This window comes from Cricetulus griseus, chromosome 9 (assembly GCF_003668045.3).
Source record: "Cricetulus griseus strain 17A/GY chromosome 9, alternate assembly CriGri-PICRH-1.0, whole genome shotgun sequence".
In the NCBI taxonomy this organism is placed as follows: Eukaryota; Metazoa; Chordata; class Mammalia; order Rodentia; family Cricetidae; genus Cricetulus; species Cricetulus griseus.
This window is the reverse complement of record NC_048602.1, coordinates 14,165,123-14,183,157: the sequence shown is the minus strand read 5'-3', so window position 1 is coordinate 14,183,157 and position 18,035 is coordinate 14,165,123. Positions and strand designations below refer to the sequence as shown.

The window sequence follows — 18,035 nt, the reverse complement described above, 5'->3', positions numbered from 1 at the left end:
GTCTCTCTCTCTCTTTCTGTTTGTTTTAATAGTGGAATGCTCTACATAGCTATGGCTGTCCTGTATGTCATTATATTGACTCCATTATTTCAACCTCCGAAAGATCTACCTGCTTCTGCCTCATCTGTGCTGGGATGAAAGGATGCTCTACCACAAGCAGCTTGGTCACCATTTCATGTAAGGGAATGGCCTCATCAGCCTTAGAACTTTCATGCTTTGACTATTTTCAGCCAGGAGGGCATAAGCACCCAGATCCAATTTGGGTCACCTAGAATCTCTCTATCTTTGATGAGGTTATTGGAGGTGCCCAGGTCACAGAGTTGTCTAGAAAGTCCTCTACAGAGTGTGGGACTCATGGTGACTTATCTTTTCACTGATTTGCCCTGCACTGAATAAATGACCATTAAATAGCTATTGTTGTATTTTTGCGAGAGAATGACCTGCTTTCAGTCCACACTTGCGACATGTAGGTTTGTTTCTAAGGCATTTGTCCTCTTTCACATGCAGCATTGTGGAAGGTGCATGTGACCTTTGAATGTTTGGGAAACCAGTGAGAGAGAATACCTCCCTTTACTGGGCCAAGATTAGGAAATTGTCTTGAGGTCTACAGAGGATTAAGATTAACTACAATGTCAAGATACTACATAATTATCCAAGCAGTGTTTGCTAAGTTTATTGAATGAGAACAGGTACTTCTTCTTAGGAAATCCTTGGATAAATCCCCAATACAAGGTGATGTAAACAAAGTAGATACATATTTATTCAAAACACATCTTCTTAGTAAATCCTTGGATAAATCCCCAATACAAGGTGATATAAACAAAGTAGATATATATTTATTCAAAACGCATTCTTACAATAAAGATACCAAGAAATGAGCCTCCAGGCTGTGGTGTCACACACCGTTGATCCAGTACTAGGGAGTCATTTGTATCTCTTTGAGTTTGAGGCTAGCCTGGTCTACAGAAATTTTTCGGATTCCCTGGGCTTCACAGAGAATTCCACTGTGTGAGTTTACATATTTTGATTTTGTGTAAGTATTCGATACACACTCACTCCAGGACCCATATAAGGAGGTCATATGACAACAAGTCGATGTTGTATTTCCCTTCAATCATGGGTATCATTTTTGCTTTGTTTTTTTTTTTCAAGACAGGTTTTCTCTGTATAAGTTTTGGAGTCTGTCCTTGCACTCGCTCTGGAGGCCAGGCTGGCCTCGAACTCACAGAGAGGTGCCTGTCTCTGCCTGGAGAGTTCTGGGATTAAAGGTGTGTGCCACCAACGCCCTGCCCATCATGTGTATCTTGAAAACCAAACTTAGGTTTCCATATTTGGTGGCAAACCTATACTAACTTGGTCACTTCCCTAAAACTGGGATCTTCCAATTCTTTTTGTTTCCTCCCAAAATTTCTGATCAAAGTTTTGTATTCCTTCAGAGAGTAGAGTTGGACATGGTGTTTCTGTAGCCCAGGTAGGTCTCCTACTCATTGTATGACGTCTGATTTCTATGGACTTCTGATCCCTGACTCACACAAAGTGAAATTTGAAGCCCACAAAAATGAGTGTTCTTTTCACAAGATCTTCAGCTGATTCATTCTGTCCTAATTGGATAATTATTCTGCTTCCCCTCTGGAAACCTTTTGTGTTAGCTTGTCATTTATCCTGCTTCTTTGCTATCTGGGAAAGCACTGGTCATGCATCTGCTCTTGGCATAACCCAGAGAGACAAGAGAGAAATACTGTTATAAAAATATGATCAGTGTTCTCTCTAGTGATAGCTTTTATTTCAATAATTTAACAAAGTACTTTCTCTGAGTAGTCCTGACTGTCCTGGTGCTCTACTTGTAGACCAAATGTTAGATAATCCTTTCTCTGCCTTGCAAATGTTTATGTTTTTTAAATGTCATTTTATTAATGTTTGAACTTAAAGAGTTTCAACTTAGAATCATTTGTAAGCAAAGCCTGACAATGTAAAGTTCTTGTTTTATAAAAGATGCTAATCTACTATAAGATGTTACATTTTATGTTTTCAGAAGTTAAGTTTAGGGCGTTGGTGGCACACACCTTTAAATTTAGGGCGTTGGTGGCACATGCCTTTAATCCCACCACTCAGAGGCAGAGGTGGGTGGATCTCTGTGAGTTCAAGGCCAGTCTGGTCAGCAGAGCAAATTCCAGGATAGACTCCAAAGCCATAGAAAAATCCTGTCTCAGAAAGAAGTTAAGTTTAAGGAAAGCAGCTAAAATGTGTACATGTAGCTACTGCTTAAGGAATATAAGGTAACTCTATGCAGTTTTAAATTCAGCTGTGCTAAGTTTCAAATATTTTAATAAGTTAAAACCATTTACAGTCAGGCTAAAAATTAATTACAGAAATGAAACCTCACCTAGCCACCTGTGTGCTTAGTGCAAGTAACTAATGCTTCAGAGACCTGCAGAATATGGCATTTAAATTGATATCTATAAATTTTATAATATCAGACAGACTACCAGATCCTGACAGTGACCCAAAGTCTCCAAAGAACATTATGAGGCACCCCAGTTCCTGCACCTGGACTAGTGAGCGAAAGAGATGCTCAGATGTGATACCTGCTGCCCGCCAGGACCTGGCCAAGACTGTGGACAAAGTTGCTGGACTCTGGAAAATTGATTTCACCCCCTTTGCCTAGACAAAACAAGGTCAGTCTTTTCCATGACCCTCTTCTACAGTGAGAAAAAAAAAACCTCTCACCTTATAGGCCTGGTGAAGATTGCTGTTCTTTGAGACATCAGCCTCCAGCAGTAATGGAGAAACTTGGGTATAGCTAACTGTATATGAACTGGCATCTGTCATTTTTATTAGATTCAGATAAAATCTACCCTTCTCAGATCTCTGAAATATTAATGGTTGTCAGATTGACAGCATCAGACAGTCAGATCCACTATAGACTATAGTCAGCATGTTAGCTGATATAATGGTGACTATCTACTCTTCGGGCACAAGCTAAAGGTTTTGGGTTTATTTTGGGTGTCATCTAATTACAAACTTAAAGGGCTTTTTGTCAGGCCAAAGGCACCTCTGTCCAATCCATACCTGGCTCTCTGGACAGAAGAAAAATGTACATGCTTATAGCCCAAATCTGTAGTTTTTCCTAGGACTCAAAGTTATAAATATGTTCCTGCTGTTTGAATACATATCCAGATATCTGCTTTTTCTGCACTGTGGGCTGGTTGTTATGACACATAGGCCATCCCAGGGTGATTACGATGCTCTGTGCATCATTGCTGTGCACTTGTCCGTAAAGCACACCCAGAGCCATAAAGCATAGCAACACTAGCTAACTTCTGATTGGTTCCTTGCCACGAGGCCAGCATCTGACCTCCTAGTGACCAAAGAAAGGTCAGGCAAGCATGTGCTAGGCTGTTATGGCTGCCAAAATGGGGAGCTTGTCTCTTCAGCAGTCATCATTCTCATTATAGGGGAAGGGCATCAAAGGCAGCCTCTCCACCACTGCCTATATTCTTAGTGGGGGTCATCCCTGTGGATTCCCTAACATTTCCCCTCTGCAAGACATCACTCCAAACCTGAAATGTCTCCCTCTATCAAGGCATCTCCTTTCTTGCCCTCTCTATTCCTCCCCTACACAGTACTCTTTTTCTCCTTCCCCCTCATGTTTCGCCTTTCTCCACTTCCCACCTTCTTCCTCTCCCCTCCTGTCCCATGCTCCCAATTTGCTCAGGAGTTCTTGTCCCCCCTCCACACACTTCTTCGAGGGACCACGAGTTCTTATCTTGGGGTCCTCTTTGTTTCCTACCTCCTCTGGCGATGTAGATTGTAGGATGGTAATCCTTAGCTCTGTGTCTAAAATCCATATATGAGTGAGTACATACCATGTTTTTCTGGGACTGGGTTACCTCACTCAGGATGGTTTCTTCTATTGCCACCCATTTGGCTGCAAATTTCTAGATTCCATTTTTTTTTCTGCTGACTAGTACTCCATTGTGGAAATGTACCACATTTTCTCTATCCATTCTTCAGTTGCGGCGCATCTAGGTTGCTTCCAGGTTCTGGCTATTACAAATAATACTGTTATGAACATAGTTGAACATATGTCCTTAATTTATGAATGTACATTCTTTGGGTATATGCCCAAGAGAGGAATTGCTGGATCTTAAGGTAGACTGATTCCCATTTTCCTGAGAAACTACCATAATGATTTCCAAAGTGGTTGTATGAGTTGGCACTCCCACCAGAAATGGACGAGTGTTCCTCTTTCTCTACATCCTCTCCAGCATAGACTATCATTGGTCTTTTTGATTTTAGCCATTCTGACAGTAGTAAGAGATGTTTTGAGTGTCATTTCTCTGATGGCTAAGAATGTTGAGCATTGTCTTAAGCGTCTTTCAGCCATTTTAGATTCCTTTGTTGAGAATTCTCTATTTAGATTTGCACTCTAATTTTTAATTGCATTGTTTAGTGTTTTGGTGGCTAGCTTCTTGAGTTCATTGTATATTTTGGAAATCAGCCCTCTGTCAGATGTGGGTTTGGTGAATATCTTTTTCCATTCTGTGGGCTGTCATTTGGTCTTGCTGACTGTTTCCTTTGTTTTACAGATGCTTCTGAGCTTCAGGAGGTTCCATTTATTAATTGTCATTCTCAATGTCTGTGCTACTGGTATTATGTTCAGGAAGAAGTCTCCCATAGTAATTCGTTTAAGGATACCACCTACCTTCTATTCTAGGAGGTTCAGTGTAGCGACTCTACTTGTGCTGCAGGCCCAGGAAGAAGTGGGGAGTGAGTGATAGGGGGAGTTGGGGTCCACAGGAAGGCCCAGAATCACCTCAAGGAGAGGACAGAGGTCAGAGGGAGCTTAAATATCTTCTTAAACACAAATGCTCCACCAACTTTTGACTGCTCCTAGGTAGTCCTTTATCTCAAAACATTCCTTACCTTCCTGAGTGCTAGCATTAAAGTTGAGTGTAATCTGGACCCCACAATGTTTAATCACTGTGTGCAAATTAATATGGAGTGACAGGATTATGTATACAATAGAAACCGAGAATATTGTCCTGGGCCACTTAGTGCTAACTGTAGAATCATTTGGAGCTTGATAAGTTGTCTAATTTAGTAGTCTTATAATTAAATGACAGTTTGATAAAGGGTTATGGAAGTCAGGACCATTTATTGCTTTTCCATTCCAAGTTGGGTCAGCAGGCCTGTTTGCTCTTGGGGTGGAGAAAGAAGGATCAGAAGGGAAAAGTCAGCCTACACTAACTACATAGTAGCTCCAATTCCTGCCTGGACTACAGGAGACCCTGTCTCAAAAGGGAAAATAATCATCCAGCAACAACTCACAAAATTTCTTCTGAGTTTCTAGATGTTCAAAGGAGAAGAACTGTCATACAGTCTTATTACCAGAGGGCACATAATAGCAAAACATGGGGCACAGACCTGTAACCCCAGCCACTTGGAAAGCTATATTAAGAACACTTTAAAATTAAGGACAGTCTGGTTACAGAGTGACTTTGAAGTCAACCAGGTAAGCATGACCAGGAATTTTCTGAAATGTTAGACTAAATAATCTGTATTTATGATTCAAAAACACAGAAGTGAAATTCAAGTTACATGTGATTCAATCTTTTTTTTTTTTCCAGAACAGGATGAAGACAATACTCCAAAGGCTCTTTAATGAAGAAATATTATTTGGGCTAAGTCTTTTTTTTTCAGATTTTTTAATTTGAATTAGAAACAAGATTGTTTTACATGACAATCCCAGTTCCCTTTTCCCTCCCATCCTCCTCCCCCCAAATAAAACCCTATCTATCACATATCCTTTCTGCTCCCCCTGGATTGTGAGGCCTTCCACAGGGTGTCATCAGAGTCTATTGTATCCTTTAGCATAGGGCCTAGGCACCCCCCCCCCGTGTGATTCAATCTTTTTACACAGTAATTTCAACAGACTTTGCTTCTATATTTTTACTACCAAAAGTTAAAAGAAAAACACTTAATCGTCTACTACACTTTTTTCTTTAGTACAAAATGAGATCATGATTTTAACTTTGAAATATTTTGCTAAGTGCAAATACTAGATTCTCTCCATGTTTAAGGCAAATACAATAGGAGTGGTGAGAACAAGAAAAACTCTTGGTCTCAAAGGTTAGGGTGGCAGCTGCCTGGGGGATCTGGCTGGTCCAGCCCTTGCTTCTCTAGCCCTGCTGGCACACTGGTTGTTGAAGTAAAACAAAACTCCTTGATGGATACAGGTAATAGCTGTCTTCCCTGCAGCCACAGACAGACTGTATTTACAAGGACATGATCCTGACTTTACGGCCCTCAGGGTCAAGTTCTTGGCAGCACCTCTTCTTCCATCAGCCCCAGAAACTGCCAGGCTCACATGGCCTCTTGATGTAGTTTCATGATAGGGGTACTGGGTAGACCCAGAATTGACTATCCTGTCCAGAGGCTCATCAAGCATGGAGGGGCCGTGCCTGGAGTAAACACCCACCTTTGGGGATTCCAGGCAGGTACAGGGAACAAATACATTAATAGTTAGGTCCTTGGAGGATCTTGTCATACAGCATATGGTCCCTCTATCCAAGACATTGTCATTCAGACTAGTAGTATAATTCAGGTGACCCTAGCAGAGCTCCGGTGTCTCCATTTATTATCATCACCACCACCACCACCATCATCATCATCACCATCAACACAATAACCATCATCACCACCATCATCATCATAATCCCCATCATAATCATCATCAACATCTTAATTATCTCAATAACCATCACAACCATCCTCATTAACATCATCACAATAATCATCATCACCACCCTGATCTTTATTATGGTCTACATCATCACTAAAATCATCATTGCCATCTCCATCAGTCATTACCATCTTCCCAAATGGCTGCCCCTCTGTATCCTCTAACCAGACAAGGGGCTGAATTCAGATGGGGGTAAGAATAACAAAAAGCATTTGACCAAATCAAGAAAGCCCTGTTACCTGTCCCAGGGCTGGGACTCCCAGATGTGACCAAACCATGTGACCTATTTGTTGATGAGCACAGGGGCATTGCCAAAGGAGTCCTGACACAGGGGCTAGGTCCTTGGAGAAGCCCGATAGCCTACCTCTCTAAGAAATTGGACAATGTGGCAACAGGATGGCCACCATGCCTCTGCATGGTGGCAGCCATAGCAGTTTTTCTTTCTTTCTTTCTTTTTCTTTCTTTCTTTCTTTCTTTCTTTCTTTCTTTCTTTCTTTCTTTCTTTCTTTTGCCGCAAACCACATGAGGCTTTATTGTTGTTTAACGAACTAACCCCATATTAACTTGGGTCTTTCACCCACCTGCCATGGCAGATGGCTAGAAAAGACCACTTGAAGGGGCTGCAGAGAGGTCTGTCTGCCTGTTTTAGTTACTTGCCCTAAGCACACAGGTGGCTAGGTATGGTCTTATTTCTCTAATTAATTTTTAGCCTGATTGTAACTGGTTTCAACTTAATAAAATATTTGAAACTTAGCACAGCTGAATTTAAAACTGCATAGAGTTACCTTATATTCCTTAAGCAGTAGCTACATGTACACATTTTAGCTGCTTGTTTAAACTTAACTTCTTTCTGAGACAGGATTTTTCTGTGGCTTTGGAGCCTGTCCTGGAATTTGCTCTGCTGACCAGACTGGTCTTGAACTCACAGAGATCCACCCACCTCTGTCTCAGAGTGGTGGAATTATTGGCATGTGCCACCAACGCCCTAAACTTAACTTCTGAAAACATAAACAGTAATATCTTATAGTAGGTTAGCATCTTTTATAAAACAAGAACTTTGCATTGTCAGGCTTTTCTTACAAATGATTCTAAATTGAAGCTCTTTAAGTACAAACATTAATAAAAAGACATTTAAAAAAACATAAACAGTTAAAGAAACGGTTTTAAAAAGAAATTTAAATTCCCTTAATGTCTTTCTGTAATTTATAGAAGTAATTCTTTGCTCAGCAATCAAACAATTTAAAGACAACTGTATGGCATTTAGCATCCAGATTCTCTGTGTATTTTTCATCTCTAGGTGGCTTTTTTACTATTCTACTTTTACTACCTTTTGTTTCTTCTTTTCTGAGACAGGGTTTCTCTGTGGAAATCTACCTCCCTCTGCTTCCTTCAGCAAATCCTACCAGTGTTCGCCACCACAACTGGTTGCTCTATTTCCTCCTGTTACTTTTTTTCTCACAAGCCTACATATATTTTTAAATGTAGTGTAAACCTTTAGAGGGTTTTCTTTATCTGGATCTGTCTTTATCATCTCAGAAGTGTCGAGTGCATTGCCCAAGAGTGCCAGGATGGAGCAAGCATATGGAAGCCTATCAGCAGCCCAATAAGGCAGGCTGGGGTGGGCTGCAGGTTTCCCTCTTTCTCTGGAATCCTTGGGGCTTGGGGTCATCCTGCTCACTGACACCATTCTGTTACAAAAAATCTTTCCACCAAAAGCCGCCGCCGAGCCCCACCACCATGTGTGAGCTTTATGCAAGCCACCTGCCCGAGTTAGGGCCCAAATGAATACACAGAAACTTGTATTAGGTTCAACGCTGCTTGGCCAATGACTAGGATTCCTCATCTGTTAGTTCATTCTTAATTATCATAAACCTATTTATTTTATAAGACTTATCTTATCAGACGCCTTGTTGGCGTCCATGCTGGCTGGTGGTGTGGGAAGCTGTAGCCATGCCTACTGGGGGCTCCCAGTTTCATGTGGTACATCTCAATGCAGGGACTTTGGACAGTAGCCTGGACAACCTGCTTTGGAAGTATAGGGCTGGTGACGCAATGCTGAAGAGACATCCAGCAAACAAAGGAAACATAATTTATACTGACTTCATATCTAGCTTCTTCCAAAAACCCTGTCCTGGATGTCACCCTGTAGTATATCCAAATTGAAAGAGGAAGACAATTCCTGTGCCTATAATGATTGTCAATACCCTCCTTGTACAGTGAGTGAGAAACAGATTCAGGAATCCCACATCTGTGGGTTTGGCCAGGTGGCTCCATTCTGTGGCTCTCAGTGATAGAGGAATGACAGACCTGTCCTCAAAAATCACCTTCCATAGAGGAGTTATCCCTTCCAGCATGAGCTTGAGCTAGAGGTATTAACTGGCTGAAGAAGAGGTAAAATCAGAGAAAAAAATGATGTGGACAATTATAAACCTGAACCTTAGATTGGTAGGGTGAGTTGACTTTATTTCTATGATTAGAAATGAGACTTGAATATAATTTTACGAAGAACTGCAGAGTCTTTATGACTGGTGAGAGAATGGAATTTATTCCTTCCTGTGAAAATCTAATTAGTTCTATAAGATCCCAAATGTAATCATTAATAACCTACAGCAGTAAAATATTATCTTTTCTTCATTTCCTCACTCTTTCCTTCTTCTGCGTGTTCATTGTTTCCTTCTTCCTTGCATCTTCAATGTACTTTTGATCAAAATTGGTAAATTTCCACCTTTGATCAAGGAGCTACTTATGATTGATATCTGCTAAGAGAGGACAAATCAGTTATCTTCAATGTTGTAATCCATTGACACTAGAATAAGACAAAGGAGAGGAGGCACCCAGGAGGTGTCTCATGTATAAAATATAAAAGGCAGAGGCTGAAGCAGGCTGTCTCTGTTGGCAGAGAATGCAGCGTGTATTTTCTTTTGTGAAAACATGAGTTTTATAGACATAATATGAAGACCGTGATTTGGGTAGGAATTAAAGCTGTGTGGCCAAAAGTAAAGGGTGTTTTGATTTTCTCTTCTTTGTCCTTCTTTACTTTTATTTCACTTTGCTTATTTGTTTTTATCTTTGTTTTTGTTGTTGCAACATGTCTTACTGTAGCTAAGTCTTTTCCCAAAATTGCTAATTGTGGATGACCTTACACTCAAATCCTGTGCTTCTGCTTGTTACTTCTGGGTTTGTAAGGCTACAGTACTACTTCAATCATTCCTTTTGTTTCCTTTCCTAATCAGTGTTGTTTTGAGAGACTTTGGGTCTCTGTGGCTCAGACTGGAGTCAAATCAGAGATCCACCAGCCTGTGTTTACTTAGTGTTGGAATTTAAGGTGTGTGCAAGGGATTAAAACTCACTGGCTTTTTGCAACCATTCCAGGGCTACCCTGAATTGTAACCCATGCAATTCTCAGAAAAGAAGTAAATACTGGTACACACATAGGTATGTTTTATTTTCATATTTTTTTTTTAATTTTGTTTTGTTTTGTTTCTCCAGACATGGTTTCTGCTGTGTAACAGTTTTGCCTGTACTGGATCTCTCCTTGTAAACCAGACTGGCCTGGAACTCACTAAGATTCCTGTGACTCTGGAACCCCAGTGCTGGCATTAAAGGCCCGAGCCAACACACCAGGCCAGTAGTAGGTTTATTATACTCATGAAAACAAATATATTCATTGGAATAATTCTTCTGACCAAAATTGCTTTATTTCATTAAAATTCAGATTATCATCAAATGTAATTAGTATCAGTGCAGATAAATCAGGCTTTTGTTTGGTTATGTTGTTTTTTGTTTTTCAAGACATACTGTCTTTGTGTAACAGCCCCAGATATCCACGAACTCCCTCTGTAGACCAGCTAGTGTTCCAGTCACTTATATAAGCTTGCCTCTGCCTCTAGGCATGAAATTTTTTCATACACAAGCAAAAGATGCCTTACACATGTCATATATGTGGACGGCCTTTCAGACATAAAAATAATCTGCTAGCTCATGAAACGTTTCTCACAGGATAGAAGCTTTACACCTGCTTCCTGTTTAATCAAAGCTTCCAACAATCTTCCACATACCACGGGCACAGGAGGAATTGCCATGAATCAGAATGAACCGTGTACCTTCCTTGGCACAGGGTGGGTGAACTACATGCTTAGTGTCCTTTCTGCACAGGATGAAACATGTAGCCTCTTAGCAGCAAGAAGCCATTGTGTATGTGACATGTCCCTTCAGGATTGCTCCATCTGCTGTCACATTCCATTGTCATGTGCCTGTAAAGATGTGTCATTTGTTCATCACTACTCTGTTTCTAATGAAAATGTATTAGACTATTTTTGTCTGGTGTGTATGAAATAAGTAAATGGAAATGCAATGAAGAGGCCTCTTTAGGGGGAGGGAGCTTCGAGAATGAGAAAGGAAGAAAAGGAAGAATGCAGAGGTCATGAGGGAGCAGAAAGTTTGACTCAGGTGTAGATTAGTAGAAAGGATATGTGATAGGTAGGGTTTTAGTTGGGGGGTGGTAAGAATGGAGGGAGAAGGGAACTGGGATTTTCATGTAATTCAATCTTGTTGGTAATTCAATTCCATAAAGTAAAAAAAAAATGTTGAACAAAAAAGAACAGGCCTCTTTAGTAATATTTTCATATCCTGTGTGTGTATGAGTGATTTTCTGAATTTTTGGCTTTTGCCTCAGATTCATATATCGAGTAGACAATACAGGACTTAGTTATCACTTCTTGAGTTTTACATTGAAAAATTGGCTTTATATACCAATCTGTCAGACCCCACAGATTCTAAACATTCTCTAGTCTCCTGCTTCATTCTTTGCAGTTGTTACTGACATTGACCTGCCGATTCCAGTGACTTTGCTAACATGCTGTTGTTTCAAACCCATATCTTAGGCTTGTATTTAAGGACATTGCCTTCTCAGTCATGTTCCATCATATAGGTGCTTACTGCTTAATTTTCACTAATGTGTTTCATATGAGTAGACAGGAATCTGCCTTAGAATATCATATTATTTGTGGGCTGCATAGCCCGAGAGAGAGCACCTCCCGAGGAATGGGATCCCAAAGTCCAATTATGTACTAGGGCTAGATACTGTTCAGAATTCTATTAAATAGAATGGATATCAACAGAAGTTCTGCATTTTCACATTGAAGTTTTTTGTGGGCACAACTTATGGATGATCCCTTCCCCAGAATTTGGCTTTCTTATCTCTCTTCCTATGGACTGTTCTCCAGTCTTTTTTTTTCCTATTGATATTATATTTTGTGGATTCAGGCTCTCCAGATATTAACATTTAAGATTCCTAGATTGTGGCTGAGAGGATAGTTTACTCTTTTTAATCTTCAGAGATTCTAGCCTTTATAGGATTACAGAATTCGGGATAAGAACCACAATATTCCTTATGCTTCTAAATAAGGTCCTATCATAATGTTGGGGGTCAAGACCTGTACATTTGAGTGTGAGAGGGCAGAATGAAGCTGATAAGAATGAGATTCCCTGAGTGCATCTTCCAGTTCTACAATGACTTCACCTGGGTGTGAGGGCAGCAGATTCAGAAGTTCAGTCATTCTCTGATACCCAGTTCATTCAAGGCCACACTTGTCTACATGAGTAGTGTTCTAAAGACAACAAAACTTATCAAACACACTCAAAGATAAATAAAGATTTACTTTATGACGCACATATCCCCCAAGTATTTAATCCTATATTTAATGTGATGGTTCTCTAGATGCTATGGTCAACTTTGCTGGCTTGTCAGCTTGTCAGCTTGACCTGACAAAATAGTCATAGATCAGATATCTTGTAAATAAGGTAATTATGTTACAATTTAAAAGGTATCAAGATAAGAGTTATGATGATTCAACAAAAAAAAAATATGTTTGGGTGCTAGCACAACATGAAGAATTGTATCAATGGTGTGCAGCCTTAATAAGGTAGAGAATCATTGTTCAAAGGTTGAATCAGAAGGATCTAACAATAACAATGATGAAAACACATATACTATTCCTATGGAAAGTAACCAAATGTAATGTATGCCAAGACAAGATGTGGAGACGATTTGTCTATCTCAGAAAGAGTTTTCAGGATTGCAAAAATAAACTCATTTTATTCTATCCATATTTTTCTTCCATAAATGCTTGTAATCATAAGAACTTTGAAGGGAAATGCATGTAAAATTTCTGGGCTGATCATAGCATATCTCCTTTGCAACATATAGCTTCTCAGGAAAACCAAGGTAGTTCTACAAACTGAGATGCTGAAGGAAGGCTTTGTCCTTCTTTCTATAAGAAAAAAGTTAACTCTCAGAGACATGAAGTATCAAATATGTATTAAGATTCCATAAAATGGATTCCAGGCTTGCCCTCCCACCATCTGGTAGAGATGTAAGTCTCAGGGACTGTTCTAGCCCACCTTGCCCACTTTGCACTCAGTGACATTCTACCACTAGACCGTTCCTGCCAATGAATCCCCGATAAGGACCTGGAGGCTGTACAAAGCATCCAGCTTCATGGGCCACCATTGTGGTCTTTCTACTCCACACAATGGGAGAAAGGGGGTGGGAAGGATAGAACCTAGAACTCATACCCAACAGGATAGGAAGAGAACCCTTCAAAATCCACTAGAAGAAGGGATGGGAAGGAAACAGTATAAGAACACATCCAGCAACAGAAAGACTTATATGATATAATGAAATTCTAGGGAATCTATACCAGCAATCCCTGAACATCCCAAAAAAGATAAAACAGGGGTGAATGACCTCACAAACAACCTCATGGAAATAATAGAGACCCTGAAAGAAGATCCCTTAAGTAAATGGAAGAAAAAACAAACTAAAACTGCAAAAAATCAACAAATCTCTTAAAGAAAGCAAGGAATGCAAAGAAAAAATGATCGAACTGCTGAAGGAAAGTAATTCAAACAATTTAAGACCTCATAATTGATATAGAGAAATTAAGGAAAACACAAACTGAGGGAATGCTGGAAATAGAAAACATGAGTAAATGATCAGCAACTACAGATGCAAGCAAAAACAAAAAATACAAAAGAGATGAAGAAGGTCATTTGATATTCATCACAGGAAAAATCCATCAGGATGCAGTCTCTATTATGAACATCTATGCCCAAAACGCAAAGGTACCCACATTTGAAAAATAATCATTGTTAAAACTCTAATCACATAGTAAACCCCAGACACTTAAAGTGGCAGACTTAAACACCTCGATTAAACCACTGGGCAGGACTACCACATAGATACTTAACAAAGAATCAAAAGAATTAACAGAAATTATTGCCCATTTTGTTCAACAGATAGCTATAGAACATTCCATCCAAACACAAAGAATATACCTTCTTTTCAGCACCACTTGGCATCTTTTCTAAAATGGACCACATACTTGGCGACAAAGCAAAGCTCAACAGGTTAAACAAAAAATGGAATAACTCACTGTATCTTATCAGACAATCATGGCTTAAAATTAGAATTAAAAAAAAACACAAATTGCAGAACCCCCACAAACTCATGGAAATTGAACAATGCTCAATTGCATCACTCCTGGGTAAAGGAAGTAATAAAGACAGAAAGCATCTCTTACTAGAATTCAATGATCATGAAAGAACATACTCAAACCTATGGGAAAGATTGAAATCATTTTAATAGGAAAGTTCATAGCACTAAGTGACCATGTGAAGAAACAGGGGAATAGCCACACTAGAGAATTAACAGAACACCTGAATTCTCTAGAAAAAAAAAAAGAAGCAAACTCACAAGGAGGAGTAGACAACAGGAACTAATCAAATTGAGAGCTGAAAGCAATAAAGTAGAAACAAAGTAAACATTACAAAGAATCAATGAAACAAAGAGTCGGTTCTTTTAGAAAATCAACAAGGTAGACAAACCTTTATGCCACCTAAAAAAGGCAGAGAGAGAACACGATAATTAACAAAATAAAAACGAAAAGGAGATAAAACAATAGACACTGAGGAAATCCAGAGAATCCTCAGGTCCTACTTTTAAAACCTGTACTCCACAAAATTCGAAAATCTAAAGGAAATGAACAGTTTCCTGGTTAGATATCAATTACTAAAATTAAACCTAGAACTGATAAGTGGTATAAATGGACCTATAACACCTAAGGAAAGAGAAGCAGTCATCAAAAGCCTTCCAACCAAAAAAAGCCCAGGGCCAAATGGTTTCAACTCACAGTTCTACCAGAATTTCAAAGAAGAGCTAATACCAATACACTTCAAATTCTCCCAGACAATGTGAACACAAGGGCTGGGTGTTGGTGGCACACGCCTTTAATCTCAGCACTCGGGGTGCAGAGGCAGGTGGATCTCTGTGAATTTGAGACTAGCCTGGTCTACAAGAGCTAGTTCCAGGACAGCCTCCAAAGCCACAGAGAAACCCTGTCTGGAAAAACCAACCAAGACCCCAACCCCCAAAAAAGCAATGTGAACAGAGGATCATTGCCAAACTCTTTTTACAAGGCTACAATTACCTAGGTAAACAAGCCACACAAAGACACAACTAAGAAAACAGAACTACATACCAATCTCCATCATGAACGTTGATGCAAAAATACTCAAAATACTGGTAAATTCAATCCACAAGCACATCAGAAAAATCAGCCACCATGATTAACTAGGCTTCATCCCAATGATGCAGGGATTGTTCAACACAGGAAAATCCTGATTGTTTACCCAGCTTCTCTATTTCCAACATTCCATCAGTTTGTATTACTTTATTAGATCTATTTCAGTTTCCAGGTCGTGAATTTTTACCTTCATTTGTTTGATTGTTTTTTCATGGCTTTCTTTAAGAGATTTGTTGATTTCTCTTATATTTTGGTTTGTTTTTTCTTCAATATTTTTAAGGTTTTCTTGCTTATCCTTTTTGAGGACCTCTATCTTTTTCATGAACTTGTTTTTAAGGTCATTCTCTTCTGCTTCATCTGCATTGGGATGTTCAGGTCTTGCTGTTGTAGTGTCCCTAGACTCTGATTGTATCATAGGTTTTTCTGTTTTTGAATGTGTTTTTATGTTGTCTTCTTGCCATCCATTCTTCCAGTGTGTGTAGGAGGAGTCATTTCCTCACCTCTTGATTAAGAGACCAAGTTTCCTTTCGGGTGGTAGCAAGTAGGTCTAATATTCTGATGGGTCTCCTCTTCCTTTTTATCGAGGCTGGACTATAACCTGGGCCTTGGAAGTCTCTGGGTTGGGTAGGATATGCTGGGATGGCATCCCTTGTGCTCTCTCCCCAGGCCTCATCTACTTCTGAGCAGGGCACCAAAACTGGTCCACTCTCACCTAGACCTGTGGGTAGAGAAGGGGACTAGGATGCAAACAGTCAATGGGTGGGCTGGACCTGCTAGGATGTGATTCCCTGTGCTAAGTCACCAGGATTCGGCTGACTCCCAACAGGGCAAAGAAGGCAGTTGGAAACAGGCCCACTCTTAGCTTGCTTGTTTACATTTTTTTTTGTTTTTTTTCGAGACAGGGTTTGTCTGTGTAGCTTTGGAGCCTAGCCTGGCACTCACTCTGGAGACCAGGCTGGTCTCAAACTCACGGAGATCCCCTTGCCTCTGCCTCCCAAGTGTAGGGATTAAAGGTGTGCACCACCAATACACAGCTACTTGTTTACAGTTTTTATTCCAGATTAGTTTTTGTTTTTTCATTTTTCGTTGTTTAAGACAGGGTTTTTCTGGGGCTTTGGAGGATGTCTCAGAACTAGCTCTTGGAGATCATGCTGGTCTAGAAATCAGAGAGATCCACTTGCCTCTGCCTCCTAAGTGCTGGGATTAAAGGCGTGCACCACTGCCGCCCAGTTCAGAATGTTTTTTAAATTTGTTTCTTTGTGCAACAGGATTTTTGACAGCCCAGTATTCATCCAAACTCACTAAATAATTGTTCATGACTCTAATCTTCTCGTTTCTACTCATCAATTTGGGGGTTACAGGACTACATCGATACTTCAAGCACCTGTTTTGTTTTTCTGCTTACTGTTTTTTTAAGAGACTTTCTGTCTCTTTAGAATAATCTACAGGAACTCACTATGTAGTCTAGGCTGGGCTCAAGCTCACAAAGATCCATCTGCATATGTTTACTTAGTATTCTGATGAAAGATCTGTGTAGAGATTAAAGGTGTGTGGAGGGATTTAAGGCCACTGACTTTCTCTAACAATTCTAATTGTTAGGTTGAATGTGTCCCTTGAAATTCTCAGGGAGGCAGTGAATTGTGACACTCATTGGTATGTTTATTATTCTCATGAAAACACAAATTTTCAGACGAATACTTAAGATAACAATTGATTTAATTTATTAAAACATACAATATAAACAACAGGAATGAATATCAATGCAGGTAAATCACGCAATATTTATACTGAAGTTTTATCATTTTTGTAACTTTTGGCTAATCCATTTGCACAATTTGCAGGTCTTTCCTAGCATGTGAAATTTTTTATTCTCCCAGGAGTACAGCAGCTTGCAATTTCAGCATTCGAAATTCTTAGTGTTGTGGTTTTGGAAGACTAGACTTCATAAATTGTAGTCACGGATCTTTGTCTCTTGGGGTTAAGTATATTTTGAAAGCAGACAACAGAAATGGGGGAAGAAAAATAAACACATAAATCAGGTATCAAAATTGAACCTAATAATTAGCATGTTTGGAGAAGGTCACTTATAAGGGCACAAGTATTTCATCCCAGATCTTCAATACATAGTCCAAGTATTTATGAGTTTGAGGTCTAGCTGGTCTCCATAGGAGTTCCATTGCAGACTGTGAAACAAATTCTTAAAACACAGAACAGCAACAACAACAAAAATACAAAACAGACAGAAAACCAAAAAGGATTCCAAACAGCTGTGGGAGCCAACACTGTTTGAAATGATAGAATTGCAGTGAAAATCATTCTCTTCCCCCTAATTAATTTGTGAGCAGACTAGGCTACAAGATACACATTTAAAAAAAAATAAGTCAAAAAAACACCAAATAGAAAACTCATGAAAAAAGACAGAAAAAATCTGCATTTTAATAACCCCACAGAGTACAATCTTTGTATCATGTCCCTCATACACCATGAGCTCCAAAAATAATGCAACATTACATGACCATAGAGGTGAACTTGATAAAGACTGTCTTCTTTGTGTTTCAGATAACTACTGGGTGCCTCTTGTTATCTGTATTATTCCACTGCCAAGTGTTTATGTTGGTGATTGGAATTCCAAACTAGTTGATATGAGAAATTATTAACCAACTTACAATGATCTATAGGCCACAAGTCATTGTAGTTCTATGACA

General features: G+C 39.5%; 1 long non-coding RNA gene across 1 annotated transcript; it reads left to right on the top strand.

The window, feature by feature from the left end:
* The first annotated feature begins 2,524 nt into the window (after positions 1 to 2,524).
* On the top strand, positions 2,525 to 5,889 carry LOC113837991. Its single transcript, XR_003488573.2, has 3 exons — positions 2,525 to 2,675; positions 5,354 to 5,515; positions 5,631 to 5,889. It is a non-coding gene; the product is annotated as an uncharacterized LOC113837991 (long non-coding RNA).
* The last annotated feature ends 12,146 nt before the right edge of the window (positions 5,890 to 18,035 follow it).